At 46.1% G+C, this 23754-nt stretch overlaps 1 long non-coding RNA gene across 1 annotated transcript; it reads right to left on the bottom strand.

Annotated features, from left to right (window-relative positions):
• Positions 1 to 4626: 4626 nt before the first annotated feature.
• LOC126527082 (uncharacterized) lies at positions 4627 to 23639 on the bottom strand. The gene is made up of 3 exons (XR_007598722.3): positions 23374 to 23639; positions 9599 to 9682; positions 4627 to 5239 (listed from the first exon to the last, which is right to left on the bottom strand). It is a non-coding gene; the product is annotated as an uncharacterized lncRNA (long non-coding RNA).
• Between the last annotated feature and the right edge of the window lie 115 nt (positions 23640 to 23754).

The raw sequence follows: 23754 nt of genomic DNA, 5'->3' as shown, positions 1-23754 counted from the left end.
CGGGACAGACTTGAAAGCAGTGTATAAAACGCAGAGCGTAAACTCTCCGCCAACTTGAAAAGGAATGTAGGAGTTGTGTTGAGAGCCTTTAGTTTTCCTTGTGTGTACTCGCAGGGAAGAAACATTTCGTGAGTGAGATTATTCAGCAGGAGACAACGTAACAAATAGCAGTGAGTGAGGTTCTAACCTGCACGCGTTTTTGTTTCGTTTACGAGAATCGCTCTTTGAACACAGATGAAGTGCTCCCTTTCATATTGGTGGAAAGTGTACATACGTCTTATCGCACCCGAAGGCATTGTGCAAACGTTAGATATACAAGGAACAAACGGCAAACCGACGATGGACTAGCTATCACTACACTTTCACGTCACTCAGTGAACTCACGTGAAGTTACATGTCGACTCGAAATGGGTGGCGGCTTGCGCACCGCATTGAGTCGTGTTTGTGGACGGATGGCCTGTTTACCTGACAAGGGCTGCCACTTGACTTTTCCAGAGAAGTCACGTGTACGCCGAGCGGTTGCTCAACAAAAGCGCTCGTTTACAGAAGCTCGCTTTAATGTGTGGCGGAAGCGTTCCAGACATTGAAGGTGCGTTATCACAGATTGCTCACACAGCCTACCTCTATCTCGGGTTGTAAGAGGACTGACATAGAAGTTGAGAGATGTGGAAGTTGAGGCGAAGCGTGACAGAGTACACATCAAGTGCGACGGGTCTTATTTAAGCAGTGTTGCCATCGTCAACGTCTTCAGTGCGCGTGTATGGAACAGTGACGATGATAAGGGAATAGATTTTGGATCACACACTTTGCTTGCTTGCAGGATGGAGAGTTAGCCAAGTTAGTGGGAAAGGAAAGGTAAAGTGATCCGACAGCTTTGTTTCCTTCTTTCTTGAATGACGAAGACCACGCCTTTCATTGCAGCTTGGACTCGCCGATTGCGTGTGCTTCTCTCGAAAGAGCTAAAATACTGTATTAAAGTCACAGACATTGTAAAATCATTTCCATCTTGCGTAAAGAGATAGCCATATCAGGTATTGTATCCTAGGACCACGGTGCAAGACTATAACTCTCTTTTCTACCTGGAACATTTCCACTCTAAACAAAATGAGTCACATCTATCAATCACAAAATGAGTTGTGTGAATAAACATTGACGGTCCTAGTTCGTTCCTTTACCCGCCGTGGTTGCTCAGTGGCTATGGTGTTGGGCTGCTGAGCACGAGGTCGCGGGATCGAATCCCGGCCACGGCGGCCGCATTTCGATGGGGGCGAAATGCGAAAACACCCGTGTGCTTAGATTTAGGTGCACGTTAAAGAACCCCAGGTGGTCAAAATTTCCGGAGTCCTCCACTACGGCGTGCCTCATAATCAGAAAGTGGTTTTGGCACGTAAAACCCCAAATATTATTATTATTATTAGTTCGTTCCTTTGAGAGGAACATCACGTGCATCAACTATATTGAGCACATCGTCTATATCAATAAATGAAGGGCCGGAAATTGCATGCACGGAAGATTTCAAGAAGGATCTTATTAGGTTTCCAAATTCCACGTGGAAAGTATATATACCATGAGCAAGCTACTTGAGCCAGTTCACAAGAAACTGCATAAAAGGTGCCAGAGCTCACTTATTTAGATCTGGTGTAAGTTCTCTTCTTTATACGCTGTGACCTTTGTTTATGCCACCACGCACACATGATGTAGCTTCAGAAACCCTAGCGACGAGAAAATGTTTTAAAAAGTGTAGTACTTGGTTGCAGGATACAGTTGTGTATACAACGTCGAATGTTGCAAAAACATTCATTGTTGAGAAGGGACTATTCGCAGCGTAACCACGGCATGACGATTGCAGGCTTTGCGTGATTCTCGCTAGCTCGTGAAACTTTGACTAGGCACGGCAGCTGTGTGAAGGCTTGGTAGAGCCCGTGACATCGCTGTGATTGTATGCAAAGGCGCCCAAGGTGAATACGTGACATGTGTATCGTTCGAAAGCAGGGCGTATGCTTGTAATAGACCTGTGAAATGAAGCGACTCATCGCCACCGCCTATGCTTTCGCACAGGGCAGCAATTATCCAAAGGAGGGGGGGGGGGGTGTACAGACAGATATGTTTGCGGCCGTGCACTACGGCCCACGATAAGATGATACGCGCGAACAAAGAGGTCAACACTCCGTTTACATCAACGACACGTCTGATCCTGCGACGCTAAAGTTGCGGGTGCGAATCGAACATGCAATACAGGGTCCACGGACCTCCGTGCGCGATATGTAAGCCGCGACACAAACACCTGCGTTTGCAAGCTGAAGTGAGCAAGCACACTCAATGAGGTGCTTCCTCTCTGAGATTCTTGGCGTTCAAGAAAGCGTCGGTTAATTTCAAAAGTTTGAAGCATGCTGCACCTGTGATAGAGGCCTAAACCAGATACAGTGGTTTCAATCTCTTCAACCCGGTCGCAAAATTTTGCTTTTGAGTAGTAAACACGGATAACTATTTTAGGATGCGATCTCGCAAGGATTCTCGAAAATACGGAGCAATAGACGAAGGACACCAGCCTTTGAAGCATTCACATATCCATCTGCGCTATTCCTCGCGTTCTTCCCTCTCTACTCTTCCACAATCGGGATTTTTTTTCTTCCCCTTGTGCAGAACAGCAAACAGGATACTCCCTTCACGATCACTAAAGTGCATCTTCTTTTTTTCTCATATCTCTATCTCTCCGTCACCGCTTATCTCACCCTCGGCCGCGCTGGCACCTATAGCTTCCTCGAGGGGATGCGAGAGCATGCATTCCGGCACCAAGCGTCACGGAAGGGCGAGCCACCGCACAACGGGAAACGCAAAGCGTCACGCGATAGCCTGTCACTACACAAAGCAGAACGTAGCGGAACGGATAGCCGAACGTAGAGTTCCTATACACAGCAACTCTAGCGGAACGTGACCGCGCGCCAGCTGGCTACTTTCCACGCTGTTTTCGTCGATCAATCGCAGCGCGCTTCCACAGCAGGAGTCTAGGCCCTTTGACGTCAGCGGCGCCAAGGTTAAAGCTATTGTACAATATAGTTGCAACCACAGGTGCTGGCGGAACTGCCGTGAAGAAAGCGCGGGATTTTTCAACTTAGCTGCCTGGGTGTTCCCAAAATTTTCGCAGGTTCACCTTCTAGTCGCTCACTCACACCGCACGCGCACACTCACGCACGCACGAAATGGAAAATCGCGGACGAAAGCCTCGCTCTGGTTATACACAAGCCACAGAAAGCCACACCCTAAATCTTTGTTTCTATCGGCTCAACGCTACGGTTCGGGGCGGTCGACCACTGCTTCCATCGTTGCCGGAACAGCGGAGACACGCACCCTTGGATATGGCAGATTCCTGAGAATTCACGTCTCTCTCGGAGTTGTGTGCACGTGAACGTCGCGCGAGGAACACGACAAAGCCAAGCGAAGTGCTCCGAGAGATAGCACCTGAGATACATCGAGGCGGCGATACATGCGCATAACTGGACACGACAGAGTTCATTGGGATGATTACCTCTAATCAGGAGCCCCGGAAGTGCTTGGAAAAAAATTAAAACTGGGGGTTGGAGGGAAGGCGCACGGCATTGGTTAAATATACGTCACCGCGTTCTCAGGCCAAAGTGAATGCAAAGACAATGACATCTTAGAAGTTTGAACTTGAAGAAAGAGGCAAGGTAGCCTGGGCTGAGGAGGTGATGTGCCATGGATCGTTCCGCCGGCGATCTACACTACTTTCGGCTCCACTGTCTTTTCTTCGATAGCATATAGTGAACAATCCAATGAGTTCGGGGGGCGCAAAAATTCTTAAAGAAAAGATCAAAAGCGTTCTCGAGCGTTAATATACAACCCAGACATACAAGGATGGACATAAATGATGCGCTTCATTATTATTATTATTTTGCTTTTTCTGTAACTTGCAACACAGTTACATACAGCTCAGGACAATTGTAAACTAGAGGACAATGCCCTGCGTCAAGACGCAATGTCCGTAGCTGCGAATGCTTAGCGCTTGTTTTCAGTGCAGACGGAAGGGTGGAAGTGTGGGAAAAATTGTGGGTTTTACGCCTTCTGCAAGGAAGAATACACAAAGTAGAAGAGATATATGGGCAAACATTACTATAAGGCGCGGCGTCTTTTCTTTTTTCGCATCTGTCGTCTTCCCTACACCCACGTACTGAGATATGGTACGTGTGGCGTATTGACAACTCGTAAAGTTGAAGTACGACACAGACTATTACAAGGAGCTTCGAAAATACAACGCACCACTTCAAACGTTGTGAGAACTGAGTATAATTCCACCTGACTTTGAGGAGGCTCGGTTAAAAGGCACGCTCTTCCGTCACATGGACGCTGAAGGCGTGCCTGGTGTGTGGGCAGTGAGCAAGCAAATGGATGCTTACGTAAAGCTTCTTACAAAAAATCACAAAGGGGAACTCGAGCGTTGCTATCCTTCAGTTACCAGAGTACCGTAACAAAGATGCGGTGACTAGTGCATGCATTTGTCTAATGTTCGTACTTATGGCTTGAGAGGTTCTTGTGGTTTTGCTTATCTCTCCTTGTCTTCCTAAATTTCAAGGCAATCAGAATTATCTAAAGGCAGCAAGGCAATATGCGTCTGCGCATGTGCATAAGCACTGCGAATTGCTGCATTTATAACGCTTTATTTCAGCGGAAATGACCAATTTTCGAAGTCGCAGCACCATTTGACTGCAGTATGTTGGGCATGTTGGCACTCCAACTTGGATAACATGTTTAGCATGAGCGGACGGGGACATCTTCAGTTCTCAACGTCTTCTTTCTGTCCTCATCTGCTGGCGCTGAAAAACGTTAACCAAGCCGTTTGAAGCCACAAGGGCAAAGTTTAGACAAATTCGTGTACTACTCATAGCTCCCACGCTGGCTATGAACCACCGTACTTACAACACCCGTACACACTATAGTGCCAGAGTTGCTTATAGTAATCTCTGACGAAAACTCTATGAGTGCTTGGACAGATGCCGCCGCCATTGCACGGTTGTAGCTCGACGGTTGAACGTGTGGAATCGGCGACGGGTTCCCTCACACACGTCCGTCATGGACAATGGACGTCGCAGGACATCGGGGACCCGACAGGTGGCGGGGTGCTGTGCGGTAGCATGAGTATGGACGTGGCCAAGTGGCGGGAGGACAGCCTGTGTGGTGGATGGGCCTCGACGTATCGAGAAACCTGAACAGTGTACTGTGGCTCCTGCAAAAGAAACAAAGCGAAAGGGACTCGAATAAACGATTATTGTTATCGTTAGGTTTGCATGGGGCGCTTCACACCGAGAGATGCACCAACGCCTCCTAGACTATAGTGATAATGCTTCGTTTGTTGGTTTGTTTGTGTGTGTGTGTGTGTGTTAAACTCGATAGTATAGAAAGTTTTGCTACTTCAGGGCACAGCAATTCCGAGATTATACAGCTAAAAACAATAAAAAACACTGAACGAGATGACAGTACAGTTAGAAAGAATAGAAACAATCAAAACTTTTCACATTCGATTATAGAGAGAGAGAAAAACAGAAACTCGCACTGCATATTAAAAGAGAGCAGTGCGATGCTCTACCCATTTGGCCAAAGGCACAAGCCCTACATGCTAAGAGTTTCACGTAAAGTTGCAAGCATACCGTACACCTACACATCGTGCATAATGCTGAGTCGACGCATGACCTGTGGCAAACGGGAGTAATCTCAACTTCTTAAATATTTACCAGCTAAACGCATAAAAGGCCACAAACACGGTAAATTTATCACGCCACAGTTAACGGAGATTAAAGAACATCGCTTTCAACAAAGCGCACAGAATGCCACTGACGCGCGCTATTCACGTTCCACTATCCGCACGGACGAAAGCTAATCCACGACCATAACTAGTTACGCCAGTTCATTAAATAACAATTGACAAATCAAACGAGAAATTCGTTTCAATTTGGCGCAATGCACAAAATTATTTTCGATGTGTTCTCCTTAGCTGAAGAGTTTACGGCGAACTGCCATTCCGCGGCTGACGTCAACGCAGCAGCAGACTTCCGCATTGACGGTAACGAGTCAGCCCGCATCATGCACTCGTGGATTCGCGAGGCAGACTTTGCATGCAGCGTGGCGCCCGTTGTGGAGCCGATTGGCGCGATACGCGTTCAAGATTGCGCAACGAGAAGGCAAGGGTACGCAAGTGCGCGGCGGCGCTGCGTGGGACCCGGAACCGCGGCCAATAATGTCGCCGCCGGCACGATGTTATGTGCTGCTGCGTCTGCCATTAAAGCGGGCCACCAAAGCGCTAATCAGGTTTAGCTGTATTAGTAAATTACCCTTCTGCAATACCGAGAAAGGCCCTCTTATTGCGAGAGGAGGCTTGACAAGGCCGAACAGACGCAAAAGCGAAAAGCGGGTGGTGACGCCTCCATGGAAGTTCCCGTACCACCTCGCCATGACGTCATGCGTTTTGTCGCCGTCTGTTCGGGTCTGTAGTCAATGTTTAATGTCAGTAAAGACGGACCGCATTGTATTCTAAAATAGAGCTGGGATTTCAGTGCAGAATTCATGAAACAGAGGTTCAGCTTTAGTTTTTCTCTTCTGCAACAAAGTTCTCAAAGAATATATTATCAGTCCAAACTGGTGGTTTAGTGTTTTCCCGTTAGTGTACCTTTAACTTACATTACGTTTAAGTAAATCTGTTCTTCTTTCTCCTTGTATACAAGAAGATGGTCTTTCTTTCTTTTTTTCCATTCTCGAGGCAAGCAGCGCGAAGAAAACCTAAGACGACAGAAAGAAAGATTGACTGGCACAGCATTGTTATGATCGACCTGTCAAGTGTGAGAAACATTCAGGCGTGTGTCCCCATGACGAGATAATTGCCCTCTTCCCTGAAAAAGCGTCACCCCTTTGGGCCCTCAGGAGACACAAAGGACGAAGAGAAGACATGAAGGGGAAGAGCTCGTCGACTTCTCCACCTCACGAAGGCACTGATACTTCCCAAGTTCGCCAAGTTTTCCAAGAAGACATCAACGACCACGAGGGGTTATTTAAGGCCGTCCTGGACCCCGTGTTAATCAGAACAGCTCGATACTCGGATAGAGTCACAACCATGTACCAATGAAGTGAATACATTCTTTTCTACTATGCCGCCCTTCGTCGTCGTTTCCTGACCCTTGCGGTGAAGACCTCACCTCACCCGATCGAGATGGTATCAGCACTGAGCCCGTCTTCCTTCTATTGCATTAAATGTTCTTTACCAATGACAGCCTAAACCAACTCGCTCAAGTTTATATTTTGCTTAAAATTGCTTCACGCTGCCTGCCTCAAGTATGGAATGCCAACTGGCAACTCGCCCGACAAACCATCTTTTTGGTTTTGTTATTTTTCTTTATTTTCTCGCGTCGCGACCAGAAAGAATAGAAAACACCGTGAGCATATAAGAGTCTGCTGGCGAGAGAACATAGCGACAAAAGTCCTTTGGATAGAGCCAACGGCTCAGTCAGCGCTGTCCCGATTTCCTAGCTCCCCCTGAAGCTGTGGATTTACTGAGTGAGGAGACGCGCATTTACAACGCTCTCAAATCCCCTGTGTCCGCGTGGGCCGTAATTGAGCGGCCGGTTGTTGGCGTCTCGCAGACATCTCGTGTGTCACGGCGTTCAACGGCCGATCCTCCGAACAGGATGAAAGGTTTGGCACCTGCTTTCGGCGATCGTGTTATTGTTTACGTCTGAAGTCCACGTATCGCACTGCCTGGCAATGAAGGGCCTGTTACCGTGCGCTGGATGCCCGCGAAACTTTCTCACGGCAACAAGGCAGCTGAAGCGAGTTGTATTCTGTTCACAGTGAATAAACAGCGCAGCAGACGACTAGTGAAAGAAAAGAAAGCTCATCCAACCCCTTGTACATAAAGATGCTCATTAGGGGCGTGCGAATTTTGCAGACTTTCCAAAGAATAACCCAATAATGTCACATTCAATTGGAATAGTCCCTATTTGTAATTACGAGCATTTTCCAAATAGTTATCGAAAATTTCAAGACGACGTCAGCTGTGCGCAATCAAACAAAAAAATTGGAGCAAATGTGCAGTACATTTCATCCTGGCGGGCACAGACATCCAGACAGGCATAAAGCGAGAACTTACGTAGCTAGCCGGCTATCCACGTTGCGCAGGGAACCAGACTTTACCGGCTCTACATTCGAACATGTGTATAACGCGCAGTGTAATGACCGAACCTAGATAACGTTATGAATACTAGGACATGTGTCTGTTTATTATTCGATGGGTGTTCAAAATTATTTGATATTCTATTCTATTTGATTTACTCCTGATAGTATTCGATTTGTATTCGATTAGGTCTCAAAATTACTATTCGCACACCTCTATATTCAATGCATTCAACACTTTTAACTTATCCGAAGTAATGTGGTAAAACATTGATTTCGGAAATAATGTCGGTTGCAGGAAGAACTGTATAGGGTACAGCCAACGCTGGGAGTGTTCGTCCTAACCTCTCAATCACACTAATCTTCTTTCTTTTTTTCGTTATACTCACCGGTCTCGAGAATGGAATACCAACTCGTCCACCAAATCATCATTATCATGTACACGGAAGTGGTTAAAGTACATTCTTGCGTCAACGATAGGGAAAATTGACAACCATTTGACGTACGTAGACCGTGCTGTCGTCATGAATAGAAGATGAAGAGCACCCACGAAGTCCGTTTGAAATACCGCGTGCCGACACGAAAATACAAGACGCAGCACCAACATGTGAACGCACCACTCGAATGTTACACCATCTCCTCTCTGTGTTTAGGCCAATAAAATAGAATTTTACGACAATTAAGGAACATGACAAGACGGCTACTTTCTCCCCCTTCATGGAGAGGCATCTAAAGGCAGGGTTTTTTTTGTTTTGTTTAATGGGGCTTTCTCATTGATAACATAACGGGCGGTAATAAAAACCAAATTGAACGGTAATGTTGTCCCAGAGCGGTCTTTGTGTCTGAGTAGGACTAATAACGCCGTAAAATACAGCGCTGTATAGACCTGTGCGTAGTCTACGCTCTTTTGTCTGTCGCCTGTGGCGCTGTTTAACCACGTTATCCCACGGTAACTACATATATATATATATATATATATATTCTTCCTTCCCTGACGCTCACGTAGTAATACGCGAGTTTTGTGTTAGTAGGTTTTACTACGCTTCTGGATCAATGACAGCGCTAAAACGTTATTTAAATAATCGTTTTCCGTTGGCGCATCGTAATTAATGTTCGATAACTGTGCACCGCGACTATTTTGACAAGACCGTGATCAAAATTATATTTCAGTGCGCTTTTATTTACCAGACGTTTAGTGTATCTCGGTTTTCCCGGCTTACCATTGAGCGGACAGTTTTTTGCAGGCCCTTTGCGAACAACAACAACAACGGGACGTCTGTAGCACAAGTTTTCTTCATGTTTGCTAGATGACCAAATGTCGACGCGTGGATAGCAAAGCCTTTTATGTCACGTCAGCTCTCGAACCACACAGTGCGATTACACGGTGCATAGTATTGAAAAGAGCGTTAACAAAATTAACACTTACTATTGGTCGTGTAGCAGGTGCTTCTTCTTAGTCAAACCCGACCAATTAAATTCCAGGGTCCCAAGGCAGGCAGATGATGTGAACCTGAAAGCACGTGTTGAGGAAAGTTCGTCGTGGTGCTTACACATTTATGCGACTTTTACAAGATGTTCGAAAACCGCTATCCGCGTTGTCTAAGCAGCCGCTAGGCGACGTAGCCTGGTTATTTTTTTTCTTCCCTCGCTCATTAATTCATCAATGAACGCCCTGCGTTACAGTTGCATTCAGTCTGACAACATTTCGCAAAGTCTGCACGTCCCGGCATGTAGCTGCTTAATACAGCTTACTTGTGTTGGCTCTTTCGTTATTACAGACAAGGGAATATAGGCAGGTGGAAGTGGTTACAGCAGTTCCATTCACACGAGCAGGGCTTTACGTGATATTTTTATAAGGACACTCATATTCATCGTCGTCATCATACTCATCACTCTATAGTCCACTATACAGAGCAATGACCTATACCTAGCAGATCATCTCACGTCGCCCCTGAGCTGCCTCAGCGGAGCCCAATGCCGCGTTTGCGTACACATTTCCTATTACGCGAACCCCCGCACGCACCCACACATGCACGCATGCGCACGGACATCGTGCAACAACATATACAGCGTTCCGAACTTTCATTCTAACAAAGCCAAAGGAAGTTTTCTCGTTCACTGCTGATTCGTCATGGCTCAGATTTCGCAGCAAGATTAGACTCTTTAATTTAATAAAGCACTTTAAGTGTTTCTTTACCTGGTTCGTCGAAATAAATGGAATACCAACGTTACATGCGCATATATCAATGGGAGAACTGAACTTCGGCACGGGCTGGTCTCGCCCCTGGAGGCGAATAAAAGCACTGACAAACCAGGTAAAACAGCGACGTGCGCCAAGTCTTTTGCTGAAAAATGCTCAGCAATAAATGCAATCTTGTTCGAGCAATCTGAGAGATCACCAAGCAGCGGTATATGCTGGGCGCAATATTCTCTCATAATAGTTCTAGAAAAAAAAAAGGTAAGAAATATTGAGAAACGAAGGTCACATTGCACGTAGCATGCGTTGTTATGTAGCATAAATTCCCATATATACCTAAATACATCTTCCACACAGTGTAGCCAAGAAGAATGCGACCTCCACGCCTTTTCTTATCTTTCTCTTTCTCGCTTTGCGTACTTTTTTTTTTACTGCCATGGCATGAAAAATCGCACACATTTGTTGTTAAACGAGCAAACAGCCACACTTATTCTAAACACTGCCCTCAGCCTCCACATCTTCGACCTCGTCGGGCACTTCACATAACTTATGCCATTAATACTGCATGCATCCCTGTTCGACAAGCATTCCGAAAAATTCGGAGTGGCCCATGATATGGCCTCCTCGGCTTACCCTAGTTCTTAGTTGCATCTGCGTAAATGTAATGCACACTTCCAGACGTTAAAAGCAAGATAAATAAATAAATAAAATTATGGGGTTTTACGTGCCAAAACCACTTTCTGATTATGAGGCACGCCGTAGTGGAGGACTCCGGAAATTTCGACCACCTGGGGTTCTTTAACGTGCACCTAAATCTAAGTACACGGGTGTTTTCGCATTTCGCCCCCATCGAAATGCGGCCGCCGTGGCCGGGATTCGATCCCGCGACCTTATGCTCAGCAGCCTAACACCATAGCCACTGAGCAACAGCGGCGGGTATAAATAAATAAATAAATAAATAAATAAATAAATAAATAAATAATAGAAAGAAAGCGAACAGATAAATCTAACTCTTAAAAGTAAAGCTTTGAAAGATAAGATCTAGCGACTGTTCCAGTCCAAAGTACTCCCTTCCCGGCTTTTCAATAACACATTACAGGAGAGGTAGCACCAGTCCCTCCTCATCACATGACAAACAAAATGAAATCCCCAAAAGCGCGAAGACCGAATACAACCAAGGACAATGAACTCATACAAAATTTTGGGCACTAGTCCAGGAGGCCGCATACGATATAGTACAGAAAAATACCACACAGTTTAATAAATAAATACTTGAAATACTTAAAATTGTCTATTAAAACACACAGTTCACAGTTCTCCAGACGAGCGGGCAATAATTACATAGCATACTACATAGCTGCATAACACCGTATGACTAAAAAAAAAAAAAAATTCATGACGCATATATATAATCTGTAGCTGGTACACTTTTGTCCGGTTCATCAATGTATGTAGAAACCACGCGGTAAGCGACCGAAGCGGTTATATATATATATACCCTTGCATTCGGCGGTGTCCGCCATCTCACGTTCTCCTGCTCATTCAGTCGTCCCTGTTCTACCCGCGAGGGACTTTCGATCGCACATTCTTCGGCATCGGATTTTTTCCACTCGCCTTTCCGATGAGACGTGATATCCTGGACATTTCTTAGCACCCGAACCCCTTCGAGCAGGAATGATAAAACCTACATGTGCGGTTTACCAAGTTGAGCTTACTGATCAATTCATTCATTCATTCATTCATTCATTCATTCATTCATTCATTCATATGCGTTTACTTTTGCCCTCATTGTGAGTTTCTATCTGACTCGCGAACTGCTTCTGGGACGACGGAGATGGTTAGACGGAGATCAGTGTAATTTAATGAATTATTAACTGATAAAGAAAGGAATGAGTGAATGAGTAAGTCAGTCATTCGGTGCTTTAAACACTGTTATTCTTGTTCTTGCCTATGCGTATCGACGTGTGGACTTGAATTCGAATAGAAAGTTTCAGCTGTAGCAGTGCTTGTTAGCCTTCAGTTCTGACACAAAAGTAAAATGAGAACTTTTGGTACGGTGGCTTTGTGCAATATATACTAAGAAAAGTTCGCCGAAAGAATCTGAACCCCGAAAAGCTTCAAAGAAAGAAGGAAAGAAACAAAGAAAGAAAGAAAGCTGTGCGGCGAGAATTCATGTGGCAATTATTCCGCAGGGAGGCTCACAAACTCTACTTTGCTTTAGCGTTAATCTATACAGCCCTAATCTGTAGTCGTAACCTACCTTGCTTCATAGCATGCGTGCAAATATAACCCACTGATAAGAAATGTGTCCATTGTTTTCGATATAGAAGGGCCACAAATAAGGCGTAATGACGCGTGAGGTTGTGCAAAGTTATCTAGCAGCTTTGCAGGGTATTAGACAAAGGTCAGAAGATGACGTACCACCTAATTTCTGTGCCATTTCAACCATATCCTCTCCACCACCCGTTCACAAACTAATAATCATAAGGAACAATAAAGGTTGTTCAGGCGACAATTGTGTGTATAATTCTCTGGGGCTGCTTTGGAGGAAATTATCATTCTTGCTGGGCGAAATTGACAGCAGATGGAGGACATCGAAATTTGTGCCTGCAAGCTCTTCAGTAGACTACATTTTATTAAGTAATTTTCCACAATTAGTATAGCGAAAATATTGAAGTTGCGGGATTGAGGCAGGTCAGTGCTAAAGACACGTATACGTGGCTTTGGAATTCTGATGCCACTTTAGTACTCGCAATTGCAGTATGTCTTGTACAGTTATAAATTTAAGAGATAATTCATGATATATGGCGAATAAATAGCTTTATGACTATTGTTGCCCGATTTTTTATGTACTCCACTGCTGTGAATTTTCAGCCAAGAGAAGAAAAAGGTACGCGTAAGGGGAAAATCGTCATTGACCTGGTAGTCATAGCCACTGCTTCTTATCACCTACATTTAATGACTGGAGATGGCCTTCCCTGAAGCACTCTGTATACTGAGTTTCGTAGTATGTTCACGTCGGATTTACTGTGCCACATGCAGTTTATGCTTCCTTTCTTGACGCGAAAGCGTCAAATGGCCCACTGAGCGAAAACTTCCTATTTGGCTGCGACGCCACGTCACAAGCGCGCCTCGCGACGCTGGCTCGTGCTTGCTGGCTCGGGCCTCGGCGGAGAACAGGGAGTGGAAGGGCACACCTGCTTCCGCGGTATTGCGTGAGGGGAGAGAGCATCGCCGCGACGCCACGTCACCTTCGCTCTCGGAGGCCTGCGTTATCCGCGCGTTCATTGCACGCGCAAGCTCTCGCCTGCGTTCCAACTGTGCCTCGGTAAGGCCGGATCGAAGCGCGCCAAGCGACTCAACGCGCTCGCTTGCTCGCGAGGAATCCATAACTCGAACGACCGCTCAGCGGCGTTCAATTGGACATTAATGCTTCCGCATCTACAAAAACTCATAAGAAGTGCTTAGGTGTCCTCGGATATTATTTTTTTACATTCATTCAGTAGTCAAGTTGAGATGCACAAATTCATATGATCACCCGCCATGGTGACTCTCAGGGAAATGGCGTTCTATGCTAAACTCGAGGACGCGGGCTAAATTTTCGGCCGTGGATTCCGCATTCCCATCCACTGTACGCTCGTGCAGCGTGCGTTGGGTGAATACATAAGACTACCCAGAAGGTCAAAATTAATCCGATACCCTCCACGATCCAGCTGTTCTTGCTTTGGAGTGGTAAACCTCCTGAATCAATCGACCAGAATTAAGAGGAAGCTTTAGCTCGGGCCCAACTCCGACACGGCCTATTCAAATACATGTAAAACACAAAAACGTTTTTTCTGAGACAACCCCTGGACTGATTTTAATGAAATTTGTTGTATTTGCGAGAGAAGGTGATATTCCAGTGACTGTTGAAGCGGAATTTCGATTTAGGGCCTGAATTTTATGAAAATGATTTTCAAAAATTCGAAAGTTTGAAAAAAGTAGAGGCATGAAGTTCGTAAATTAATAGCTCTGCATCAAAAACCGATATCGCGGTACTGTAAACGGCATCCATTAGATCATTCAAAGCGGCCAAATTCAGGACGTCAATTTATATCTTAGGTGAATTTATTACGTTGTGTACAAGGGTTTTGCAAAAGGTATATTTCCATATTACTCCATTTTTTTAGATTCATGTGTAACATATTAATTTTGTCCGCTTTAGACGTACTATCAGACGCAATTCACAGAATTGTGATATGATTTTTTCTTACTGAGTTAGAGAGATGTAAACTTGATAGTTTCGTTTTCTGGAAAGTTTCAATTTTTACCAATTTTTCATAAAAAGTAGACGTTTTAAATCGAAAATTCGAAACCAACAGTCACTAGATTTTAAGTTTTTCTTTTAAATGCAACAAACCTGGCCAAATTTGGTGCTCTGGTCGCCGAGAAAAACGAATTCTCCTTTCACATGTATTTATATACGAGCACCTCTTAACGATTTAGAACGTGAGAATGACATAAAAGAGAAACTTGTTTTTCTCGATCACGTGGTGCGAGTTTGACTGTCATCAAAGGAGCGCACTGCTAACAAAGTCAGTTGGCCTATAATTGGTGGGACATTGCGAGTAAATACAGCACGCTGCGAGTACAATGCGCCATAAAATTTTCCGGGGGGCATCATTTGCGAGAAAAAAAACTGAATTGCTAGAATGGGCAACTACCCTGAAATTAAATGTTTCCACCACTATAATAGCTTTAGTGGCCTACATGGATTGGAAAAGCGGCTGTGACAGTGATACACGTACCACGCAAGAGTGATGGACTCTAACGGACGATGTGTGTGCTGTGCTATGTGCTCTTTCTCTCTCTCTCTCTCCTTTCCCCATCTTTCATCCCCCCATCCCGCTCCCATGTGTAGGGTAGCAAACCGGTTAAGATAAACTGGTTAACCTCCCTGCCTTTCCTTCTCCCCTTTTTCCTTCCTTCCTTCCTTCCTTCCTTACATGACCATCTATTGGAAACGTCATGCTTTCACCGAGGAGAAATTCCCCTTTTCGTAGAGGCTGTATGCCGTAATCTTTTGGCCGATTGTGCATGTTCTCGCTGTGTGTATACACAGTGCACTCCCTTTAATTCGACCCTTGCGGGACCGCAAGATGTCGTCGAATTATCCGAGAGTTAAAATTAAGAAAAACGGTGGCAAAATGAACCATCATAAATGGATTTTATTGCTTGAAGTAGTCTGTAATGTCTTTCTGCTTCTTGCTGTTGTACTAGAAAAAAATAGTTCTCGCAAGAAAGCTCCTACTGGATGCGAACTCACGCTTTATACCCCAAGCCGCCGGACGTACACCTCTGTGCGTCTTGTATGCAAATCTAGTCTCGCCGATGTAAGGCTATGTGGTTTGCTTTCCCAATGAAAGGGGCGAAGCTTCCACAAACGCAAAACGAGGCGGCAGCACTAGCGAGACAGATAAGCGGGTGCTGATAAATACGACGGTGACCAGCCTCAAAGAGGAACCGGCGACAAATAGGGCCTCATGGTTCTCTTCGAGCGGGAGGAGAGGGTGAGTCGGGGCCTCCGCTGCTATATTCAGCAACCAACGATCGACGACTTCCGCGTACATGTAACGAGAGATAACGCATGCACGCGGCGTCTTCTTCGCTCGGAAAGAGGTCAGGACTGAACACGATACGGGAGACTATACGCCATATAAGTGCCTGGTTAACGCGTGTTTTCCGCATCTGGCTGATAAAGCGACGTATAGTGCCGCACTTCCTGTCACGGGTTTCACGAAGGAGTATTACCAGCGAAAAGCGCGAATATATATAGTGTACTATATATTCGCACTTTCGTGAGTTTCGCTGCTAGGCCCCTGGAGTCAATATCGACATTTTCGATTTATTATTGTTTAGTGTTTAATGAAAGCACACACCCTCTAAACGTTACAAAGTATAGCGGCAAGTGCAGGAGCGCCTTGTATAATTTAGTTCAGCCCCTACCAGGTGGCGAGTGTGTCATGACGTCACGTGCTTGCTCGTTCTTGTGATGATCGTTGCGGCTGATACGCGAGCGCAGTCATAAGAAACGCGCGCGGTGCTCTTCCTTATTTTTTTATGAGCAACGTCATCATAGCTAGCCTTATTTATACTTGACGTCATTAAATATTGCTCTGTGTCAATACGTGACTATACTTAAATTAATTCAAAATGGAATGCTGGGGTTTTAGGTGCCAAACTCCCGATCCGATTGCAAAGCACGCAGTATAGTGGGGGACTCGGGAATAATTTTTCACCAGCTGGGGATCTTTAAGGCTCCTTCTTTGACCCTGTTGATTCGTTCGCGCTGTAAGAAACAATACTGGTGTACCGAATCGCTCCAGCCAGCTACCGTAATTCTTTAAGGTGCACCTAAACCTAAGTAAACGAGCATTTTACGTATCGTCCCCACCGTAAAGCCTGTTCGACATGCAAGCGATTTCGGCCTAGAAACGGCGCGGTGGCCGTCGCGGGAACCAACCTCCTCGCCCATAACCTGTTTTGGCGAGGAGCTTTTGGTGTCGGTGTCGGACGTCATTTCGCCAAAAGGTTTTTCGAACCACCCAAACTCAGGCCCTCCATGTGGCGCAAGGAAATTACTGAAACAATTGTATTTCTCAAGCTAAAATATGTAGAAAAATCGTAAAGTACGACTTACACACAACCTACAAAAATGATAGCGTCGGATTGTAATTTTAATATACGAGAAAACATAATTACGTTACGCGAAAACTCAAACAAAACCTTTTTCCAGCGTTTCTACCATGCGTAGACCAGCCACGGCGTCCGCCATTTGCGCGCGCCGGCGCGTAAATATCTCGGAGTCCACGGAGCGGCACGCCCGTTTTCTTGAAACACTTCCAGATGGCGCTCGCGTTCACCGCATTGCGAAGAAGAAGCAAGAAGAAGCATGTGCTTGCTGCGGTAAGGCTAGAGAAACGATGGAGCAGGTTTTATTAGAATGTGAAGACATCCGCCTAGCGGTTGATATAGGCACCACTGGCCTCCTTGAAGCCATTGGGTTTATCAAGAGCAGGGGAAAAGCAAACATGTCCGCAATAGAGAATAGTAAGAGGCGATTGGAAGATTAGTGGAAGTAGGGAAACGACAAAAAACGGAGACGTACAAAAACAAAGTTCGCAATAGGGGGTCAGAAAACTTGGTTGTGGGAGTTCATAGTGTATTTTGTATTGATGTTATTTTTCTTTTTTAACCTAGGTAGGACATTAGGCAGTATAACAGCGAGAGCTTGGTGGCGCAACCCACCGCCTCGTTTAAAAGGGGACGCTCATAACATCCATCCATCCATCCATCCGTCGCGACCAACGCAAGAGGCCGCTTTTCTACCAAAGCCCGCCTTTGTGCACAGCGTTCACCGCGAGCGTTTCCCGGTAAACATTATGGTTACATACGTTGGAGTTGCCGGGAAGCGTGAGAAGCAGCTAGGGATATTTTATGATATCGCGTTTTTTAAAGGCGAAGCGCGTCGTACAAATGTTTTTAGCGGTGCGCGCGGCTGCGATCAAGATGGCGACAGTGGCGCCCAATGGTGGAGCGTCCGCAAGCAGTGAGCACGTGGCAGGGGCGGTGACGGCGCGCGGAGGAGCTCGCGCGCTCGAGCTGGCGACGCTTTTACTAGCAGACGACAATCAATGGCGTACTTGCAGCAGTCGCGGCCGGGATCGACCCCGCGACTTCGAGCTCAACAGCACAACGCACGGCACGTCACGACACTGTCGATGACGCCAAGGCCAGCATTTTACGACAGCCAGCTTTTATACTCGCTTAAAGTAGAAGCGTTCTGCGAGAAGCGTGTTGTAGAGTTTCTACAATTTCGAAAACATGTCTCACTGCTACTTTAGAAGTCGTCAAAGTATGGTGTTTATCTAGGACTTGCTAGCCTATTTGGTACGAGTGCATTTTTGAAGTATTGACACAAAAGAAGACTTTTCTCTTATTAGAGTTTGTTCTGAACACACACCGACCACTTGTGGGATATATACGCACTATTAGCTTTATTAGCGAATAAGCGACCTTTATACGCAGCAAACTTGGAACAGCTCAAACTGACAAGCAACGCACTGTCTTTTTTTTTATCTTGCGCTGACAAACAAGTGCCTACCTATCGGTACCTCGAGCCTGGCGGATTATAGGTCCTATAAGCGTCCCCCCCCCCCCTGCCTGCAGCTCGGCGAGCCTTTCAACGTCAACGAGGTCAGGGAAGTTCTCTAGAACCTCAATGGCTGATTTACGCCGGGCCCCCACGGCATCTCCAACTTTGAAACCGAGAAGACGGCTCCATCGAATCCCTCACTGAAAAAAACCAACCGCATCTGGGAACAGGATTCCGTCCCAGAATCCTGGAAGACGGCGTCGGTCGTCCTCATCCCCAAGCCGGGTCGGCCTCCGGTGCTGGCTAACCTCAGACCCATCTCCCTCACGTCATTCGTGGGCACGGTGGCAGAGTACGTTATACACAACCACATCTCAAGGCACATCGAGGGGAAGAATTTGTTCCCGTGCAACATGATCGTTTTCCGCCCGTTCCTGTCGACGCAGGGCGCGATGTAGTTACTCAAGCCCCAAATTATTAATAAGAACACGAGGGATGTCAGGGCCATCCTAGGACTCGATTTGGAAAAAGCCGTCGACAACATCACCCACGCGCAGATCCTGCACTCCATTTCGGAGCTCGGGCTGGGCGAGAAGTTTCATAAGTTTGTCAGTTCGTTTCTACGATCCAGGAAAGCCACGCTCAAGATTGGCGATCTCAAGTACGACCCGGTTGAGCTGGGCCCGAGAGGTGCGCTGCAGGGTGCGGTAATCTCTCCGCTTTTATTAAGCATTGCCATATGCAAGCTATCCAAATCACTCTCCAGAGCCGAATGCATCAACCGCACTCTCTGCGCCGACGACATCACCATCCGGTGGGCCGGCGGCAGCGAGGGCGAGGTCCAAACTGCGCTTCAGGAAGCCGTTGATCAAATAGAACGTTTTCTCACCAACACGGGCCTTAAGCGCTCTTGGCGCAAGTCGCAGCTCCTCCTATACAGGCCTGCCAGGAGGGGGCCCAAACCCAAGGGCTGTATGCCGCTGTCGGCAGTCGACATAAACATCCGCGCGAGTAACGGTAATCCCATTCCCAGGGTGGACTTCCTTAGATTTCTCGGCATGCTGATATAGTCGAACGGCTGTAACGGTCAAACGATCAACAAAATCCTCACGAAGATGGAGAACATGACCAGACTAACCAACAAAGTCTCCGACAGGCGGGTAAGTCCCAGAGAAGACAACCTCCTGAGGCTCTTTCCCGCCTTCCTCGTGAGCCACATCACGTATGTGGTGGCCATACACTGCTGGCACGGCCACGAGAAGAAGAAGCTGGATACGCTAATTCGAAAGAGCATAAAGAGCATGCAAGCCAGCATCGAGCGACTCAGGCAGCTGTGGGTTAACAATACCCGGAAAGAGATCATCGATGCACAGGAATCTGCCTAGGTAGCTCCGCTGTCGCCTACGCCGGCCGGAAGGGAGATTTTGGCCGTATACTCGGCCTCAACCCCACGCTCGTTGGGGAGCGGCGTCATAGCTCTCTGACACCCAAAGGGCCAGCATTCAAAAAAATTATGGGGTTTTACGTGCCAAAACCACTTTCTGATTATGAGGCACGCCGTACTGAGGGACTCCTGAAATTTCGACCACCTGGGGTTCTTTAACGTGCACACGGGTGTTTTCGCATTTCGCCCCCCTCGAAATGCGGCCGCCGTGGCCGGGATTCGATCCCGCGACCTCGTGCTCAGCAGCCTAACACCATAGCCACTGAGCAACCACGGCGGCTAAAGGGCCAGCATTCAGGCTTCTCCTTTTCATCGTTACGTTCATCCACAGCACAACGTCGACAGGCGCAGGGCCAGGGTCGTCGTGCTTCTCAGACACGTTAGGGACGAACCTCGCTCGGTTTGTTTCGTAGATGCCGCCCAGTATGGCCGCTCGACCAGGTTCGTTGCCGTTGTCATCGATCACAAGGGTCCAATCCTCAATTCCGCATGTTTCAAAGATTCTATTCCCTCGAGGGCCAAGCAGGCGGCCATAGCTCTCGCCTTCCTGGACGATAATAGATCGCAAATATGTTGCAAGTTAGCGCTCTCTTTCTCTATTCTTTCCCCTCTGCTGTCCTTGCGCTGTTATTCAAACTTTAAAGCGTGTTTCACCAATAAGCCCAACCCTACAGAAGAAGATAAACTGTTGGAGGTTAGTGCTCTGTTCTATCTTCTGTCCCCTTTGCTGTCCTTGTGCTGTTATCCAAACATTAAAGCACGTTTCACCAACAAGCCCAATCTTACAAGTTGTCCAATTGAACGTCCAACGTCGTGCGGAACAACGCATCCATCTGCTAAGAAATCGTGTTTGTTTCTTAGCAAACGGGGCTGACTTCGACCAAAGTTGAAGATTGCAAAATACCTTGATTTTTCAAACTTGATTTTCTGGCCCCCACAAGGAAACTTTGCCCACAATTCAAACAAAAGCTTCCGCGTGTCGACCGAAAGGGCAGCTTTTTCGTAATTTGGTCGGTGTCCGTTTCATTTCATCGTGTTTCTAAGTGACGAGGCGAGATTTTGTCAGACTCTGGTCTTTGTGTTTCTCTCACCAAAAAGGAACGAAGCGTCCACGTTCCAATGGAGACAGTTTTGTGTGAGGAGGAGGAGGAAAAATGAAGAGAGAGGAAAACGGGCAGGAGAGCCGCGTGGTGTGCGGACATTATGCGAAAGAAAATTAAGCGAAAGACGAAAGAAAAAAAAAAAAGGAAGAGAAAACAGATGAGAAAAGGAGTTCATATTCTAATCGAATTCTTTCTCCGTTGGTAGGATCACGTGTCCGTAACGCCTGGTATTCCTTCCTCGGCAAATTTTGTTCCGGGGCGTCAGCCCTGCGAGAATGGAGAATTTCAGGTACCTGGATGCCCCCGCAGGCCCCGGATGCAGTTACAGCGTCACAGACGCAGTAATAATGCACGCATCGGTAGAGTGTCAGAATGCTAACGACATCAGAACTTAAGACATTAAAAGATGAATAAATTCTAGGGTTTTAAAAAGCCAAAACCGCGATCTGATTGCGAAGCACGCTGTAGTGAAGCACTCACGATTAATTGTGACACTGTCTTGCTCTTTAACGTTCACGTAAATATAAGTACGCGAACGTATTTTCATTTTTCCCTCACTGCAATTTAAACCACGACCCCGAGCTCAGTAGCGCAACGACCCCCTGCGCGACCGCAGCGAGGATTATATATGTATATATATATATATATATATATATATATATATATATATATATCAGAGTTACTGTACACACACACACACACATTTCACACACTATTTCGTGAAGTAAGAAAATATTCGCATTTTATTCGAAACTCACTATTTGCACCAACGACAAAATGAAAAGAAGAAGAAAATAAAAAGAAAGCAGGACACCAAACAAAACAGAATTATGAACCAAGTGCATGTTCTCGCTAATGGAAAGCTGTCTCTCTCTATATGTACATATATTGTGCAACATCTGCGATGAGGGCACGAAAGCTCGCTTTGCGCTAAGCCTCATGTTCCGTGAAATCCATACCAGTTGCACGCGCCGAAAGGCAACAAACGTCGCCATGACAACGTCGGAACCGATATAGGCCCACGCTCTTTATTAATGAGACGTGACCACCTTTGACGGGCGAGTCAGCGTCCTTATCATAGACGACCCTTGCATGTGCATGGGAAGTAAGGATTTCTGAAAAGCTCGAAGCGAGCTGAATGTTCAACGCGGGTGGCTTGTTTCTTGTGGATTTAATATCATCTGCGCGCCAGCCAATGGTGAAAGAACTGTATGCATAGCGTTTTCATTTTGCTGAAGGCAACCCGCCTAGGGCAAGATGATCGCAAAGAGAATAACTAAAATAAGACAACTTGGGCAGCAACAAAGACTAAACGTGGATTAATGCCTTGGCTTTGCAACTGCTTTGTAGTTCATCCTGCATGCGTTTCTTTCCAATCCATTCTTTTTACTTTGTCTGATAGCGCACAAAGGAGATGACACGTATTTTTGCTCTCAAGTATATAAAGCGAAGTCAACGATCCCACTTTTTGTACATATCACCACACGCACGGACTTGTGGGAATTAAATGTTAATAATAAAATTATGGTTGCATTCATTTGTTTAGTGCGTTGGAAACTGCATATGTACTGTACAAATTCTTAATGTTTAGCCAATTTCGAACCAATCAATACAGGTCAGCAACCACTGCGTGAGAGTGTTCGTAACTACTGCATGAAACTTTCTTAACCATGTGAGCAAAAAGTAGGTAGATTTACAATCGGTTTTACTTCGGCCATGTTGCCTTTGTGATGGACGTGATATGTACGAACATTAAGTATTTCTATACACATTATATATAGTTTCAGGCAGAGATAACTGTGTCCTTCCTTGAAGGGATAATCCTAACTATGTTTTATTGATTTTTTTAACGGTGTCGACACCACCAAAACAGCAGAAGGCGTTCGAAACGCGTGCACTACACTAATGTTGGTGCTGGCACTGGTAAGTGTTCCGAGTTATTTCTTATGTATTACTCTCCAAGGAACTTGTACGCTATTTCGATGTCATCGCACATTTTTTAAATACATTGATAATGCATCTAAGCTACGTTGTATCGCGAGAGAATTCTGAATGCCCATAATGCGGTATCAAGAATGAAGGTCATTAGCGATTTATAATCATAACTAATGAACAAAAGAAAAAGAGCCTCGCAAGTTGCATGTTGGGTTGTTATAGTTATTTAGCAATCCTTTGAAAGCATATCGCGAAACGCAGCTGTATATCATCCGTGATTAATGATCCTCGCATTTTCCTTGTGCGCACACCACATATTTCAAGCGTGGAATCTAGAATAAGCATTGCGAATTTGTCCATTATTAGCTTGTAAGAAACATTAACTTACCTGCATGGCTGTTTCAGGCCCGTATTTGAGTAGTACACCTTGTGACTCCACTTTCGAACTAGTTCGTGCGCCGGTGAGGTCGGTCGCGACCTCAGGGTTTTCAAAATCGAACCGACAATACGTCCTTGGACCCGAATAGCCTTTCATGCATCAGTGCACAATCGATAAAGCCACACAGGCTCGTCAAACTCCGCACGACTGATGTTCTCCGCACTTAACCTATTTTGCCAATGTTATAACGAAATCGTCGAGAAGCGGCGGCAGCAAGGCGCGCGCGCGCGTTGCCGAAACAGAAACCGTCTCTGTCTGTTGCTATGGCGACAGCTTTGTACTGGTGTCGCCATCCCTCGACGATTTGCGGCAAATCGAAAGTGCGTGTGC

Source organism: Dermacentor andersoni, chromosome 9 (assembly GCF_023375885.2).
Source record: "Dermacentor andersoni chromosome 9, qqDerAnde1_hic_scaffold, whole genome shotgun sequence".
Lineage (NCBI taxonomy): Eukaryota > Metazoa > Arthropoda > Arachnida > Ixodida > Ixodidae > Dermacentor > Dermacentor andersoni.
This window is presented reverse-complemented; position numbering and strand designations above follow the sequence as displayed.